Below are 17,972 nucleotides of genomic sequence, written 5' to 3'. Positions count from 1 at the left end.
ACAATCCCAGTTCCCTCAGCCTCTCCTCATAAGTCATGTGCTCCAGCCCCCTAATCATTTTTGTTGCCCTCCGCTGGACTCTCTCCAATTTATCCACATCCTTCTTGTAGTGTGGGGCCCAAAACTGGACACAGTACTCCAAATGAGGCCTCACCAGTGCTGAGTAATGATCACATCCTCGATCTGCTGGAAATGCCCCTACTTATACAACCCAAATGCCATTAGCCTTCTTGGCAACAAGGGCACACTGTTGACTCATATTCAGCTTTTCGTCCACCATAACCCCTAGGTCCTTTTCTGCAGAACTGCTGCCCAGCCATTCGGTCCCTAGTCTGTAGCAGTGCATGGGATTCTTCCGTCCTAAGTGCAGGACTCTGCATTTGTCCTTGTTGAACCTCATCAGATTTCTTTTGGCCCAATCCTCTAATTTGTCTAGGTCCCTCTGTATCCTAGCCCTACCCTCCAGCGTATCAACCACTCCTCCCAGTTTAGTGTCATCTGCAAACTTGCTAAGGGTGCAGTCCACACCATCCTCCAGATCGTTAATGAAGATATTGAATAAAACCGGCCCCAGCACCGACCCTTGGGGCACTCCACTTGATACCGGCTGCCAACTAGACATGGAACCATTGATCACTACCCGTTGAGCCCGACCATCTAGCCAGTTTTCTATCCACCTTACTGTCCATTCATCCAGCCCATACTTCTTTAACTTGCTGGCAAGAATACTGTGGGAGACTGTATCAAAAGCTTTGCTAAAGTCCAGAAATAGTACATCCACTGCTTTCCCCTCATCCACAGAGCTGGTTATCTCGTCATAGAAGGCAATTAGGTTAGTCAGGCATGACTTGCCCTTGGTGAATCCATGCTGACTGTTCCTGATCACTTTCCCTTCCTTTAAGTGGTTCAGGATTGATTCCTTGAGGACCTGTTCCATGATTTTTCCAGGGACTGAGGTGAGACTGACTGGCCTGTAGTTCCCTGGATCTTCCTTCTTCCCTTTTTTAAAGATGGGCACTACATTAGCTTTTTTCCAGTCATCGGGGACCTCCCCCGATCGCCATGATTTTTCAAAGATAATGGCCAATGGCTCTGCAATCTCATCGGCCAACTCCTTTAGCACCCTCGGATGCAGCGCATCCGGCCCCATGGACTTGTGCTCGTCCAGCTTTCCTAAATAGCCCCGAACTACTTCTTTCTCCACAGAGAGCTGGTCACCTCCTCCCCATACCGTGCTGCAGAGTGCAGCTGTCTGGGAGCTGACCTTGTCTGTGAAGACAGAGGCAAAAAAAGCATTGAGTACACTAGCTTTCTCCACATCCTCTGTCACTAGGTTCCCTCCCTCATTCAGCAAGGGGCCCACACTTTCCTTGACTTTCTTCCTGTTGCTAACATACCTAAAGAAACCCTTCTTGTTACTCCTAACATCTCCGGCTAGCTGCAACTCCAAGTGTGATTTGGCCTTCCTGATTTCACACCTGCATGCCTGAGCAATACTTTTATACTCCTCCCTGGTTATTTGTCCAATCTTCCACTTCTTGTAAGCTGTTCTTTTGTGTTTAAGACGAGCAAGGATTTCACTGTTAAGCCAAGCTGGTCGCCTGCCATATTTACTTTTCTTCCTACACATCGGGATGGTTTGTTCCTGCAACCTCAATAAGGTTTCTTTGAAATACAGCCAGCTTTCCTCGACTCCTTTCCCCGTCATGTTATTCTCCCAGGGGACCTTGCCCATCAGTTCCCTGAGGGAGTCGAAGTCTGCTTTTCTGAAGTCCAGGGTCTCTGTTCTACTACAATACAAAGAAAATAGTAAGAACCATACATCACGCACTGACCATACATCACTGCGTGTTCTCTAGTATACCTGCTCATGCCTTTAGCCTAAACTCTCCAGGGCACTGACCTGTTGTATGGCTTGCACAGCTCACCCAGCTTGGAGAGCAGTCTAACTATCTTCAGTACTTATGTGGCCCCCCAATCACCATAGCATCTGAGCACCCCCCAGTCTTTCAGGTATTTACCCTGACAACACTGCTGGGAGATAGAGGAGAGCTAGAATCCCTGATTTACAGAGGGGGAACTAAACCACAGAGAGACCAAAGTTCTGGAAGAAGTCTGTGGCAGCTCCAGGACTTGAATTTGGATCTCCCAAGTGCCAGATTAGTATCCTAACCATTAGACTATCCTGCCGTTCTGTATGCCCTACCTGTCCTTAATGCTGTATTTCACTCTTGGGGGACCAGCTGCCCCTTTTCATGTTTCAGTTGCGAAGGTAGAACGTCTCCAGGGGAAGTCTTGTGCTTCTAAGACCTGTCAAGTCTTGCTCCACTCCAGCTGTCTCTAGCCCCTCCTCCTCCTCTGCAGCCACCTTCTTATCCAAAGATCTCACCAATTTTTTTCAAAATTAAAGTTGACATTCTCTGGGCAGACACTTCTTCTTTTCTGTCTTTTCCTCCACCATGTAAGTTCCACCTTCTGCTCCTTCCCCCCCCTCCCCCGACTGAATCCAAGGTTTCCCTGCTTTGGTAGCACCTCCTCTGTTGGTGCTGCACAAGGAGGAATAGAATCCAGCTTGATGTCCAGTAGCTGCATTGGCCCTACCAGGCTCCAGGAGTAAAAACCCCTTTTACTGTGACTAAAGTAAGTAGATGTCTCTGAAGACACACAGGGAGCAGATCTGTTGAATTTATTAACAGATTTAGAATCCAGAAGGGACTGTTATGAGCATGTAATCTGTCCTCCTGCATAACACAGGTCATAGAACCTCACTCAGCAATTTCTGCATAAAGCCTGTAACTTCTGTTTGAGCTATAGTATATCCTATCAAAAGGCATCCCTCATGGTTTAAACATTTTAAGCAAGTGAGAATCCATCACATCCCTACATAAGGTGTTCCAAGGATTAATTACCTTCACGGGTAAACGTTGTGCCTTGTTTCCAGTTTGAATTTGTCTAGCTTCAGCTTCCAGCCTGTGAATCTTGTTATGCCTTTTTCTGTTAAAGAGTCATCTCCTATCAGATCTCTCTTTTCCGTGTAGGTACTTGGAGGTGCCATTGTTACATAGAATCACAGTTTTGCGACACCATCAACCTTTCAAACAAAGCTGATTGACTAATCCAATTATATTTCTGCCAAAAAAAATTGATCAAAATGATTTCATTTGAAAATTTTCATGGAAGATTGGGGGGGTTGACAAAAAAATTGGAAATGAGCTTTTTTTTGTTTTACTTTGATTTTAAAATTGTTGTTTTGCTTTAGTTTTTGAAAACCAAACCAAAACGAAATGTAGAATTTGAAATGATATCAAATTAAAATGTCTATTCATTTTATTTCACATTTTTTTCCATTGAAAAATTGCCAAAATTGAACTGTTTATGCAAAACATTTAGATATTGACAAAAATGGATTTTTGGGTGAAAAAAAAATGTCGCTTGAAAATTTTTGACCAGCTCTACTTTGTAACTACATTTGATTTACTACAATTTACAGGTGTTGGATTATAATTTTTCATTAATAACAATGAAAAATGTGTCTGCTTTTCCTACCCTGGCATATAAACAGGAAGATCACAATATTTTCCAGACTATTCATTATTTAATATTATTTGACAAACTTTGTTTGAATACGCTCTCAAAATATTCAACATTTCTTGTCTAAGATGGTTTGTAGTGATTTGTCAGATAAGTCACACGGTATAGATTGTGTTCTCTGACTGGGTGAATATACAAGCACATCTGGCACCAGTGCCAGGCCTGTGAAGTTAAAATTCTCTGGAGACTTGGAATCAAATAGGAATATTATAATGGACACAGACAGACATCCTGGTCATCAGCCGACCACACACATGTACTGGGGATCCACCTCAGGACCTTCAGCTTTGAAAACATTCTACTAGTTGAGCTAAACAAGAGTCTGCTTTAGGTGTAAATTTTTAACAATGAGAGTAATTAACCTTTGGAACAATTTACCAAGGGTTGTGGTGGTTTCTCTATCACTGGCCATTTTAAAATCAAGATTGGATATTTTTCTAATAGCTCTGCTCTAGGAATTATTTGGGGAAATTCTCTGGCCTTGGTTGTACAGGAGGTCAGACTAGATGATCACAATGGTCCCTTCTGGCCTTGGAATCTATGACTATAAATTAGATTGCACAGGAAGCAGGGTTTATCTAATTTCCATGTACCATCTGTAGCAGATGGAGCACTCACCTCTGCAGCACCCCCTGCTGGTTGCCTTGGGAAATAGCTCTTTTCCAGCACTCGGAGCACCCCCTGCTGGCCGGTGTCTCGCCTGCCGCAGACCCCATGTCCCTCCTGGACCCCAGTGCCCTTTACCTTGGGGTTCTGCCTCCAGCAGTACCCCCACACTCTGGGTCTTCCCTCCCCAGGGAACCCCAATCCCCTATACCCATCTTGCCTCAGTGGCTACTGCCAGTTGTCATCTAGCCCCCACTCACTGAGGCAGACTGCAGTCTGTAATGGCCACTCGTCACTGGCAAGGGGGTTGGACCAGCTGCCTCTGCCTATCCCTGGGCTGCACCTCTGCAGCCCCAGTACCTCCTTAGGCCTTAACAAGGCCTCAGCTGGGGAGTTGCCAGGCTGGAGCTCCCCAGCTCCTCTTGCCCTTCCCCAGCACTGCTCAGCTTCAGGTACCCTCTGCTCCCAGGCAGCCAGGCCCTTTCCACTCCAAGGCTGGAGTGAGACTGACTTCTGCCTTCTGGCCCTGCAGCTCTTTTATAGGGCCCAGCCTGGCCCTGATTGGCTGCCTCCCAGCCTTTTCCTACTGGCTCTCAGCCCCCGCCCTCTCCCAGGGCTGGCCTTTAACCCCCTCAGGGCTGGAGCGGAGTGACCGCCCTGCTATGCACCCATAGAAAGTAACAGGCCGCACACACATACAGTCCAATACACCATGGCCTATTAAATTCAAAGATCCACTCTATCTCCCTGTCTGGTAGTGGGACCTAAGAAGAAGGAATTATCTCACCATTAGACCTTCCTCACCCCTACAGCACTGGGACCGAGTGGGGAGGCAACGCATGCCTTGGTTATGCCCCACCCCACATCCTGTCCCTACAGCTGAGGCCAGCTCTGGGTTACATCCTAGACTAGGTCACACGCACAAATAGGCATGGAGTTTGCTCATTCATCGTCCCCTGTGGACATTCCCATCTACCCATCCACCCAGATTCTTATATTGATACCCACCACCATTGTATATGTGTGTTTTCTCATTGTAAAATCACAGCACACCAGGCAATCTCTACCTGGCAGAATTTAAGGGCTTAAGGGGTATGAGCTGTCTTAGCAGTGCTGTGTGAGAGAAGCATACACAATGCCTGCCTATACTATGCCTGGTTCAGACCAGTCTTGTGGCTAAGATCTAGTGTGGTATCAGTTTAATATGACATGTCCCTTATTGGAAAACTAAATCCTTCCCTTTTGGGGAGGGGGGACAGTTTCTGTGATCAAATTGGACTTGTCCATTGCTAACCACTATCGTCCTGTTAGTTCCTCACATTATCGATCACTGAATTAATTCCCCCAAAAGTTACAGATTCATTTATAAAAGTCAGATAGGTTCTAGATGATAAGACTTTATTCTTTCCGAAAACCATACTAAGTTTTCTTTATATTTGCGTCTCAGATTTTTTGGATTTTATCCATTCATTTAAAACAAATTAATCTTCAAGCATTTTCATCCAGATTCTCCTCCCAGCTACAAGTTCTCAAAGAATTCTCTTGCCCTTAAACACACAAAAGCTATAAGCCAAATCCTCAGCTCGTGTAAATCAGCAGAGTCCCCTGGCTTTACAGCTGCTGAAGACCTCGCCGTAGGCTGCAAATCTCCTCCCTCCAGTTCTAGATATATTATCTAACTCCTCAGCAATAAATCCGAGGGCAGAATCCCGTGGAACAGAAACCCACCCGCCTGAAATGACAAAAGAGCTAAAATTGATTATTTTTCAATGCTTACTGTTTTTAAAACACTGGATCTGTTGAAAGTGGCGCTGGGGCAGTTGTATGACCTGTTTATTAACTTAAACCATAACCTAGAACCTTGTTTTAAAATAAACCCAGCACGCCACAGAGGAGTCATGATTTTTGCTAACTCGAGCCCTGACCCTGAAATCAGACCTATGTGGGTAAAGCCCTGTTCCCCATGTTGAGTCCTATTGATGTCACTGGTGTTCCAGGGTGCAAACATTTGCCTATGCAGATCTGCTTACAGGACTGGAGCCTCAGAGCGGGTCAGCTCATTTTGCCTAAATCTGAACCCATGAAGATATCCTGGGTTCTAGACTTTGATTCAGATTCTGCAGTTGTGGGGTTTACTTTCTGCTTAGCAGAGACTGTGATGAGAGGAAAAGAGGTGGGAGGGGGGAGAGAAATATAATAATAAAAATACATTATATACTGTAAAAAGAGCATCCACTGTGACAGGGAAGCATGTGTGCTGTGGGGAACAGGGGTTCATTTACCCCTAATAAAGACCACGGGCTCCAATTTAGTTGGAAAAACAGTGCTGACCCTTAATAATAAATCATGGGCTTAAATTACAGTGTAGGGTAAAGGCTGTTGTGTACTGCTAACCAATTACTGTGTACCACCCAAGAGGTGACTGCATTTTGGCAATATATGAAACGTCCCTTGTCACACTTGTTTGTAATGGGCTCAAACAGCAACATTTAAATCTGGCTTTTGAGCTCCCAATGTTCAGGAGAGTTTAGATTCAGTTTTGGTGCAGACCCATCTCTAGTAGTTTGTAAATAAATCAGTGTGTACATTTTATGAAGCCCTTTGGAAGCCTTGAATGGAAAGCACTATTGACTTTAGGCCACAGCTGCTGCGGCTGCTTCTTTTAACGACAATACTGTTACTGCTGGACCTTTGCCAAGTGCTGCAATCATCCATGAACATTCTGCAAGTTCACAGTTCTAGTCAGCCACATTCCCACCCCTTCTTATTCACATCTCTGAATACTCGTGCAAGCGATGTTGCACTGCTCTTTTCTTCTATGTGCTCATGCATATTTGTGTCATGGGTATATTTGGGTATGGGAGATATATAAAATATTGCTATATATTGGCAGGGACACTATACAGCATGGCAGGGGCTGTGTTATTACCAAAACCCCAGGCCAGAGACCTGGTACTAATCAAATGAGACAAACAAGGGCACGTGAATGTGTCCGCATCACTAGGACAATACAGAAACCCTGGCTCAGGTGAAAAGATTTTAAATATCCTAGCTAGATTCCCTAGGCTTGCTACCTCCTGGTTCTTGCTCTCCTTCTAAGATGTGTTTATTAGCATCTCTTGGAGAGAATCAAAGCTTCACTGAGCTGTTCACTTGAAAAATTCGGAGCAAACGTTGTTTCATCAGAATTTGCCTACTCGGCAAAATCAGAATGTTTCAGAGATGGGGCAATTTCACAAAAATACAACCAGAACCCTGCCAGCCAGGCAGGTTTCTATCAGAACCCTGCCTGGTTTCCTGCCAGCTCACCCACTTGGCACCCCAGTAGCACACCTGGCAGACTGCTGGGGGACCCAGACTTCAAAGGTCCTTTGCTCCTGTGCAGCAAGTCCAGTGGACCGCCCCAGACCCAGGCCCCATTGCCTTTCATGGAGAACATTGAACCTGACTATTGAAATCCTCCGGGACATGGAATCACCTTTCTCTGAACAGCTCTGCTGGGCCGAACTCCTCCTGTCTGTAAAGGCCAGGTCACCCAACGAGGGGGTTGAACAATAGTGTGCATCTTAGCTGACCAATCCCACGGCTGGGCAAGTGAGTGCAGAACCTAGACCAATCAAAGTGGACAGTGTGCAAACAACCCTCATCGGGCCAAAGGAATTTGCACAAAGTATTCAGCCAGCAGCTCCTATCCCATTAGCATTAATAGGAGCCTCATGGTTCAATCTGCCCTGGGTAACCACGTCCTCCTCCTCTCTGACCTCCCTGCCTCTCACTTCTTCCATCTAGGCAACACATGGCAGCTACAACAACCTTCCTCTCCCAGCCCTCTGGCCACACGGAGTCTCTGGCTCCCTAATTCTCTCCACACCCAGTTAAAAGTTCTTGGCCTCACTACGAAGGGCCCTAAGCTGTGCTGACCTCTCACCTCTAGTCGCCTCTCACTCATCAGCTCCACCATTCTCCTCCCACATGTCCCTCGGTCCCGTTCCCCTCCCTGTGCCCCATTCACCTGCCTTCATCTCTCTCCCAAATTCTTCCCTCTGGTTTTCCACAGCTGCCCTCACCCTGTCCGAGAACATATCAGGTTCACTCGCTATGTAATACAGCTCATGTTACTTGTATGCGTTTTAACCCCCATCCCTCCTCCCCAGCCTCTGGACTCCTTCACCTCTTACCATCATGTCCTGGGTTTATCTAACGCAGATTGGGCAGCCTCCCACCGGAGCGCCTGGTGGCCGAGGAACACCAGTAGCTCCTGTTCCCCCTTCCTTGCTGGCTCTCGACAGCCACATTGATCCTCCTTCAACCTGCACGGGTTCTTGATGCCTTTTCCCCCTGGCTTCCCCTGACACTTTCCTCATTCCCCCTCTGCCCTATTCTGATACTTTCACCACTGACCGCCCCCTCTCTGCCCTACCCCAATACCTTCCTCACACACCACCCCTTCTCTGCCTGTCCCCAAGTCCATCATCTCTAACCACTCCCTCTCCAGCCGATCCCTATTCTCTCATCACTGTCCACCCCCTCTCTGCCTGAACCCCAAACTCTCTCCACACATTCTTCACCTGACTCCGATTCCCTCACCGCTGACCGCTCCCTCTCTGCCCTACCTCAGTTCCCTCACCGCTAACCGCCCCCTCTCTGCCTGAACCCCAAACTCCCTCCACGTTTTCCACCTGACTCCGATTCCCTCACCGCTGACCACGCCCTCTCTGCCCTACCTCAGTTCCCTCACTGCCAACTGCCCCCTCTCTCCCTGAACCCCAAACTCCCTCCACGTTTTCCACCTGACTCTGATTCCCTGACTGCTGACCACCCCCTCTCTGCCGAATCCCAAGTCCCTCACCCCTTCTCTGCTAGACCCCAATTCCCTCACCTCTAGCCACCCCATCTCCACCTGACCCCGATTCCCTCGCCTCTGACCATTCCCTCTCCACCTGACACTGATTCCATTGCTGCTGACCGCCCCCTCTCCGCCTTACTCTGATTCCTTCACCGCTGACTGCCCCTCTCTGCCCGACCCCAATTCCCTTGCAGCTAACCGCCCCTTCTCTGCCTGAACCCCACACTCCCCCCACACTGGCTTCCCCTGGATACTCTCCTCACCTACTCTCTTTCTGTGTTCCCTCCCGCCCGCAGTAGCCTCCCATCTCCCTTCCCTTTGGTTCACTGTTGCTCCAGAAGGCAACGCACACTGCAGAATTTAATGTGCAGCCCCAGTACTCAGGCAAAGCCGACTTCCCATCCCCTCCACAAATGACCCCTGAAACTGCACAGTTTGCTGCACGTCCTCTCTGGTGCTCTAGGGCCAGAGCAGGAAAAGAAACTCCTGAAACTCACTACACACAGAGCTCATTCCCTGTTGCTGCAAAGGAGCATATCTGGCATAGCCATAGCCCTGGGAGGTTACTTGTCACACAGTCACAAATGCTTCTTAGCAATGCTTAGATAAGGGACAGGAGCTGGGGTATTACATGCTTTAGTCTGACCTGGCTGAGCAGTTCACATGTTTAACTGAGATAAAGTACAGACAGGGGCGCACGGGGAAAACAGAACATTAACAGCAGTGTGGCTGGGCTCACGCTCCCTCAGAACACCCCCTTGTGTCAGTGTGGGGTGTTGCTGCTATCTTCAGCTCCAGCACCACCTGCCAGCCACCAGCCTCTGGCCCCAGGTGTTCTGGCCAAGCTCTCTGGCCAAGTCACCTGAGTTCAGACCCCTTCTGGCGTATCATAAACAAGTCCAAACAAAAGTCCAGCTAAACTGCATAGTTCTTCTGCCCCCTTGGGCTAACTGAAGTCTTTTCTTCTCCACTTGCAAACCCTATCTCCAGGCTTCTCTTGCAGAAGCCTACACTGCCTCCGTTGCCACTGGCTGTGTACCCTAATCCTGGACTTCTCTCAGCCAGAGAGACCTGTCTTCTCTGTCATCTCCCCCTGAACTAAGCTCCTTCAATCTACTTATTACTGCTTAGCTCTACCCCCTGTGGCCAGGAACCATTTAACTACTCACCTCCTCAGGTGCAAAGCATGACAAAGAACCAGGGGTCACCCAATGAAATTAACGGGCAGCAGGTTTAAAACAAACAGAAGGCAGTACTTCTTCACACAGCGCACAGCCAACCTGTGGAACTCCTTGCCAGAGGATGTTGTGAAGACCAAAACTATAATGGGATTCAAAAAGGAATTAGATAAATTAATGAAGGATAGGTCCATCAATGGCTATTAGCCAAGATGGTCAGGGACGTAACCATATCCTCTGGGTGTCTGTAAACCTCTAACTGAGAGAAGTTGGGACTGGACAACAGGGAATGGATTACCTGATAATTGCCCTCTTCTGTTCATTCCCTCTGAAGTATCTGGCACTGGCCACTGCTAGAAGACAGGATACTGGGCTAGATGGACCTTTGGTCTGACCCAGTATGGCCATTCTTATGTTCTTACATCTAATGGGGTTCATCTCCTAGTCTTGTAGGTGATGGGGGTTAAGCCACATGACTATAGGCACCAACTTCCTCTCTACCTGTGGGTGTTTGACCCCCCTCTGCCCCAGGCCCAGCCCCCACTCCACCGCCTTCTGCCAAACCCCCACCCCCACCCCACCTCTTTCCATCTTCGCTCCACCCCCGGCCCTACTTCATTCCTATTCCCCAAGGCCACACCCCTGCCCTGTCTCTTCCTGCCCCACCTCTTCACCGCCTCTTTCTGCCCCCTCGCCTGAGCACACTCTGTCCCTGCTCCTCCCTCTCAGCAGCTCCTGTATGCCATGGAACAGCTGATCCGTGGCAGGCTGGAGGCAGTGGGAGGAAGGGGGAGAAGTTGATCGGTGGGGCTGCTGGCGGACGGGAGGCACTGGGGGCAGACGGGAAGCTGGCTGCTGGTGGGTGCTAAGCACCTGCTAATTTTTTTCCATGGGTCCTCGAGCCCTGGAGCACCCACAGAGTCAGCACCTATGCGCATGAGGAAATTGAGGCAATTTTAAAACCGTCTCTATCAGGAGAGATCTGTGTCAAAGGTACAGATTTGAGCTCTGGGCATGGGGCAGTGTTTTAAAGGGAATACTCATGGTCCAGCTGATGGAAGATGAGCCTGGACCAACCTGAACGCCGAAGATGTTTGGACCCAAATCTGAAACTAAGCTTTGCAGCTCAGGGCTCTCTCTACTATCGCACAGTTTATTTTTCAAAGCCCTTTGTTCGTGGTCTTTTGGACTGTTTTGAATCCACATGACAGCATTGCGATCCAAGACTTCTGAATTCATTTTTCCATCCAGATTTCATAAAACAGTCAAAATGTTTTAAAATCCAAAAAAATCACATCTTTTGAGCTCCCCTCATTTGCTGATCTTTTAATTCAGTAAACAAAAGAAGTGAGCAGGTTGGTCTGGAAAGATTAATTGCTTATTAAAGCAGTGCTGCTTAATGCTCATAATTCTATCACCCTGTAGCCGTTCAGTGAACTTTTTCTCTTAATATTTGTTCCATTGTTTGACAAAGTATAGTATGTAGACTGAAATGATAGTAATTGCCATGCTCTCCTTTTGTTTTTTGAGAATTGGTGTGGTGTCCACTGATCACTCCGGGACCTGGGTGCTTGATGGAGATCCTCTGTGCCCAGTGATGCAATTCCAACTGCCTCTGCGTAACAGCACATAGGCTTCTGCAGTGATCCTCCCCCCGGACTCAAAGGTACAGTTCCCAATGCCACATCTTCTTTTCCCAGCCATAACAACACTTAAACAACACTGAAATAACACTGATATAACACATCTTCCAAAAACTTATGGCCAACTTATAGCCAACCTACTAACTAAGCTTATTAGCAGTGTTCAGTTAATCCCTGAGGTGCCCTCTGCTTCACTTGGCCTTGCGGGTTTCCCTTCAAAGATGAGTACTACTGTTAGGAGACTGTAAGTCCATTTGTTCTGGCAGTGTTGTGGCTTGGGGCTTGGTTGTCTTGACCTGTTGCAGTTGTTGCCTAACTGAGACCTTCTCAAGCAAAATGGCAGATTCAGTGCCCCTTATCTTCCTCCCTTCTGGAAGTTGGAGGAAGGGGTCCCCTACTCTTCCTCAGCATGCATCTGTCTTGGATGACCACCTAGTAAACTGTGGGGTAAACTCACATGACATCAGCGCTCTTTGCCACCACTGATTTCCATCATAGGTGCATGCTGCATCATGGTCATGAAGTGCTGGCATCTCCTGGGACTCCCAAGTGACATTGCTTTTTTGTTTAGCTATATTTAGCTTTATGCATTTGCACATCCCCAGTTCCTCTGACATCAGCTTCCACCGTTACAGGTATACTAGTTCTCAGTTTTCTGTTAAACAGAATGTCTGCAGGTGACAAACCACATTGCATCGATGCCAACCTGTAATTCAGCAGTAGTAAATATGGCTCAGAGTCTGACTCTGCAACCTTTTTCAGTAGGTGCTTTATTATTTTAACATCATTTCCCACCCACCTGCAGGATTGGGGATAATAGGGACTAGTGGTTACATGTCTAAACCAAAGCTTCATTGCAAACTGCTTGAACTAAATTGCAGCTTATTGTCAAACACTGCTGTGGCAGATATACCAGGTAAAGGAAAAATTGACTTGTCATGCACAATCACCTGTTTAGCTGCAGTATCTGCCAGTAAAGCTATTTCAGGGAAGTGAGAATAATTGTCTAGAATGAGGACATTTTTTCCAGTCACTATAAGCAAATCTATGCCTACTTTTCCTGTGCCAACAGCATGGGCCCTTTTGCTTGACCTGGCCTGTAGGTATGGCACACGCAACAAACCTTGACAATGTTTCTGTTCATTTGAGGCCAGCATAAAACATCTCTAGCCCCTCCTGTAGACTTTTCAATCCCTAAATGGCCTTCGCATGTCCTTTTTAACATGGTTTTCTGTAATACTTTTTAGGATCCCCATGCTGGTGTCTTTAACCAAAATCCCATCTAGGGCTCAGAGCTCCTTCCTGAACTAGTGATAGGGGCTGAGAACATGATGTCCTGAAACATACTCGCTTTCCACAGACTCTCATCCTGAGCTGTGGCTCTGGCAATCACAGTCCACATTTCGCCTGAGACCAGACAAAGCGTTTCCCTCAAATTGATGTGTATGATGTCCACCTGGGGACTTGGTTCACTCCAATGCTCTAGAGAATGTCACAGCAACACCAAATCACTCCCAGGTTTGGATTGCATGTGTAAATTATACATATGTGACTGAAAAAATAGTTTTTGTATTTTAATAGATTCCAAGACAAGAAGGAACCTGTGATCGTTTAGTCTGACCTCCTATGATTCCGAGAGCAGATCTTTTAGAAAAACATCCAATCTTGATTTTAAAATTGTCAGTGATGGAGGATCCACCATGAGTCTTCCTAAATGGTTCCATTGGTTAATGGTTAATTACCCTCACTGTTAAAAATTTACTCCTTATTTCCAGTATGAATTTAACTAGTTTCAACTTCCAGCCATTGGATCATGTTATATCTATCTCTGCTAGGCTGAAGAGCTCATTATTAAATATTTGTTTCCCAGGTAGCTAGTTATAGCCTGCGATCAACTCAACCCTTAACCTTCTCTTTGTTAAGCTGAATAGATTGAGCTCCTTGAGTCCATCACTATAAAGCAGGTTTTCTAATCCTTTAATCATTCTCCTGGCTCTTCTCTGAACCCTCTCCAATTTATCAACATCCTTCTTGAATTGTGGACACTAGAAGTGGACACAGAATTCCAGCAGTAGTTGCACTAGTGCCAAGTACAGTGGTCAAATAACCTCTCTACTCCTACTTGAGATTCCCCTGTTTATGCATCCAAGGACCTCATTAGCCCTTTTGACCACAGCATTGCACTGGGAGCTCATGCTCAGCTGATTATTCACCACCCCCCTTTTCCTTTTATGCATCATAATTGATAATTTTACCATTTTCATCTGGTAATGGACCAATATAATTGTTAGGATTCTTTTTGTCCCTAATATACTTTAAAAACTGCTATTAGCCTTATCTCAGCTGCTCATAGATGTCTCCTCATGGTCCCTAGCTTCCCTGATCAGTTTTCTACAATTCCTTGCTTCTGATTTATATTAATTACTATCAACATCCCCTTTCTTCCATTTGTTACATTCTATATATATATATATAAGACACAGAGAGAGAGAGAGAGAGAGAGAGAGAGACATATATTTATATATCTATAATTTTTTATAGCTGCCTTCATTTCCTCCACTCTAAACCAGGTCTATTTTTTTAGTGTGACCTTCTTGCTCAATTGTGGCTTTCTGGGCACCTAGTAAAGTGTTCTTAAATAATCCCCAATTATCATTCATATATTTCTGATGAACTTCTTCATCACCACTGATTTGGCTCATACTTGTTTTCTGGTTTGTGAAATCTGCCCTGTTAAAGTACCAAGTATATACCATATATATTACCGGTTTGAATACTGTTCTGTTCGCACATTATAAATGTGATCAAGTCATGAGCACTTGTACCTAATCTACCATGGATCTGTTCCTCTTTATCTGTCAAGATGAGGTCTAATATAGAATTCCCCCGTGTTGTTAGTTAGGGAATTGTCATCTATAATATTTAGAAATTCCAAGGATGATTTAAGTCTAGCAGCATGAGACACCCAGAGTATGTCACTCAAACTGAAGTCCCCCGTGATCACGCAACTTTTTTTCCTATACACTATAAATACATGTGTATGGAAGTGGTCATCCTGTTCCCTAGTGTGATTTTGTGCTCTGTGGCAGACACCAACTAATACCTCATCTTATGCTTTATCTATTAGGTCATTGATCCATACACATTCCAGATCATTTTCTTCCAGTTATTGGTGACTCTGAAACAGGTAATGCCATTTTTGACAGAGTGCTACTCCTCTTCCCGTTTGGCCAGTCGATCCTTCCAAAACAGCTTATAACCATTGATGTTAACATTCCAATTGCGTGAACCATCCCACCAGGTTTCAGTAATTCCACCTAGATCAAATTTATGCTCATGAAGGAGCAATTCCAATTCCTCTTGTTTGTTACCCAGACTCCTAGCATTGGTGTATAGGCAATTCAAGAATTTCTTCTCTTCATATCCTTTGGTTCCTTGATTAATTTTGTTCTGAACACCTTGATTCTGTGCTGAATGCTCACATCTTCCCTCTTTTTACCTTCCCTTTTTGTTATTAGTTATTGCCCTCCAGCCTGTCCCCAAGGAGATTGGTTCCCCTTCTACAGAGGCCATTTAACCTATACAGCCCCCTCTCTCAATAGAGGGTGGACCTTTGTTCCACAAGACCCAAACCCTCTACTCTACATCACTTACCTAGCCAGTGGTTCACTTCCAGAATCTTCTGCCTTCTGTCTTCCTTCATTCACAGGACAGGAAGGATCTCAGAGAAGATTGCTTGGACATCTCCCCCCACAAACTCTACTGTAAATAATCAGCCCACCCTCCTTGTATTCAGGGCCGGCTCCAGACCCCAGCACGCCAAGCGCGCACTTGGGGCGGCGTGCCGCAGGAGGGCGGCAGGCAGCTCCGGTGGACCTCCCGCAGACATGCCTGCGGACGGTCCGCTGGTCCCGCGGCTCTGGTGGACCTCCCACAGGCGTGCCTGCAGAGGGTCCGCTGGTCCCGCGGCTTCGGTGGAGCATCCGCAGGCATGCCTGCGGGAAGTCCACCGGAGCCGCGGGACCAGCGGACCCTCCGCAGGCACATCTGCAGGAGGTCCACTGGAGCCGCGGGACCGGCGACCACCAGAGCGCACCCCGCGGCGTGCCACCCTGCTTGGGGCGGCGCAATTCCTAGAGCCGCCCCTGCTTGTATTCAACCCAAGTTCATTATCTTGGTGTCATATTCATCTCCTCTCTGTCCTTCTCCCCAAACGACCCGCATGTGGGTTGTTGCTCCTCCTGGTTCCTCCACTCTAATCTTTCCAAGATCTATTCCTTCCTCTCGCCACCTGTTATTGATAAAATCCTGATCAGTGCCGGGATATCTTGTCTCAGCTACTGCAAACTCTTCTCTGGTCATCCCCCCCGTTTCCACAATACTCTCCTCACTCCTATTGAAAATGTCACCACTAAAATCATATCCCCTGCCTGCCACCAGATCAGCGGCACCCCTCTTCCTTGAGTCTGATCTCTTTCCATGTCATGTTCACATCCAGCGCCGTGTACAGCTCTGTCCAGGCTTCATGTGTTCTGTGCTTGGCCAGCTCTCTTTAATGTACACCAGCTGATTGCACACCTCCTCTCATGTGCCTGAATCGTTAATGGAAGGTGCTCAGATACCATGGTGATGGGTAACCTTGTAAAAACTTAAGTAGATAGATCAGGGATAGCCAACCTGAGCCTGAGAAGGAGCCAGAATTTAGCAATGTACCTTGCCAAAGAGCCACAGTCATACGTCAGCAGCTCCCCATCAGCTCCCCTGCTCCCAGAGCCTCCCCCTCCCTCCACGCACCTCCTGATCAGCTGTTTCGTGGGGTGCAGGAGGCTCTGGGGGGGAGAAGGAGTGAGGGCATGGCAGGCTCGGGGAGGGAGCGGGAAGGGGTGGAGTGGGGGCAGAGCCTGTGGCAGAGCCAGGGGTTGAGCAGTGAGCACCCCCCGGCACATTGGAAAGTTGGCGCCTGTAGCTCCAGCCTCAGAGTCGGTGCCTATACAAGGAGCCGCATATTAACTTCTGAAGAGCCGCATGTGTCTCCGGAGCCCCAGGCTGGCCACTCCTGAGATAGATCGTCCTCCATAACCCAGTGCACCACGCATCCTCTCTCTGCCATAAACCTGCCCTCAAAGCCCACTTCTGTCCTCAAAGCCCACTTCTTCCAAAAACACATACACAGAAGCCAGCACAAAGCTTGCATAACACTGAGCTCGTCTCAGGGATCTTCCTCAGCCCCAGTCCCCAGCCTATACCTGATCCTGACCTGAATTCAGATTTGACCACAGCCCGCTTTTTCCTATATCCAATTCAAAGGCAGATGGGCAAAAAAACCCAAGATTAGTTATTAAGAGGCTTTGGGTGCATTTGAGAAGGCTTAAAATAATATACTGTCCATGAGTCTAGGAAGTAAACACACAAGCTTGCAGTGACTAATGCAGCTGGAAGAATACAGCAAATATTGAGGAACATTTGTTCAAATTTTTAAATGAATTGGCTTCAAGCCCCATTTGCACACAGTTTGTGTTCACTTTGCATGAACGCTCATTTTTACTAGCATGAATCGTTGCAGAATGTGAATGTCAAGATTGCTCAGGTACTGGTACAAAGCAAAGCAGAATTCACTTTCCACAGGATTTCACACCAAAATCCTCATGATACGAGTTATGCTTGTGCTATCAGGAAGCAGGAACTCTATCATGGGATGCTTGTGACCTACCACAACTAACCAGCACAGCATGATTTTTAGATTTCAAATCTGGCCATGGAGTAAATGATATTTGCAAATGTTTTCAATCACGTAATTTCAAATAACAAATTCAAGACAATTGTGATGTGTTAGTGAAGGGTCCATGAGGGGAGAAAAAAAGGCAAATTCACCAACTCAGTTATTTGTTACAAAGTATTGATTCAGTTCTACCAGCTGCTATCTGTTCAAGTCATGGTATTTTGCAATTTTGAAGTGCAACTGTAGTCCAAAAGGTTACTGTAAAATTAGGTATTAATTTTTTCAAAGGCTCTAGATCAATTTTTTCTCAATTTATACACCAGGAGATTCTTTTTCTTGCTGCCCAAGCCCTATTGCTCAGCGTGGGATCTGACGAGCCATGATCTTTC

Source organism: Mauremys reevesii, linkage group 3, assembly GCF_016161935.1.
Source record: "Mauremys reevesii isolate NIE-2019 linkage group 3, ASM1616193v1, whole genome shotgun sequence".
NCBI lineage: Eukaryota > Metazoa > Chordata > Testudines > Geoemydidae > Mauremys > Mauremys reevesii.
Note: the sequence above shows the minus strand (reverse complement) of the source record.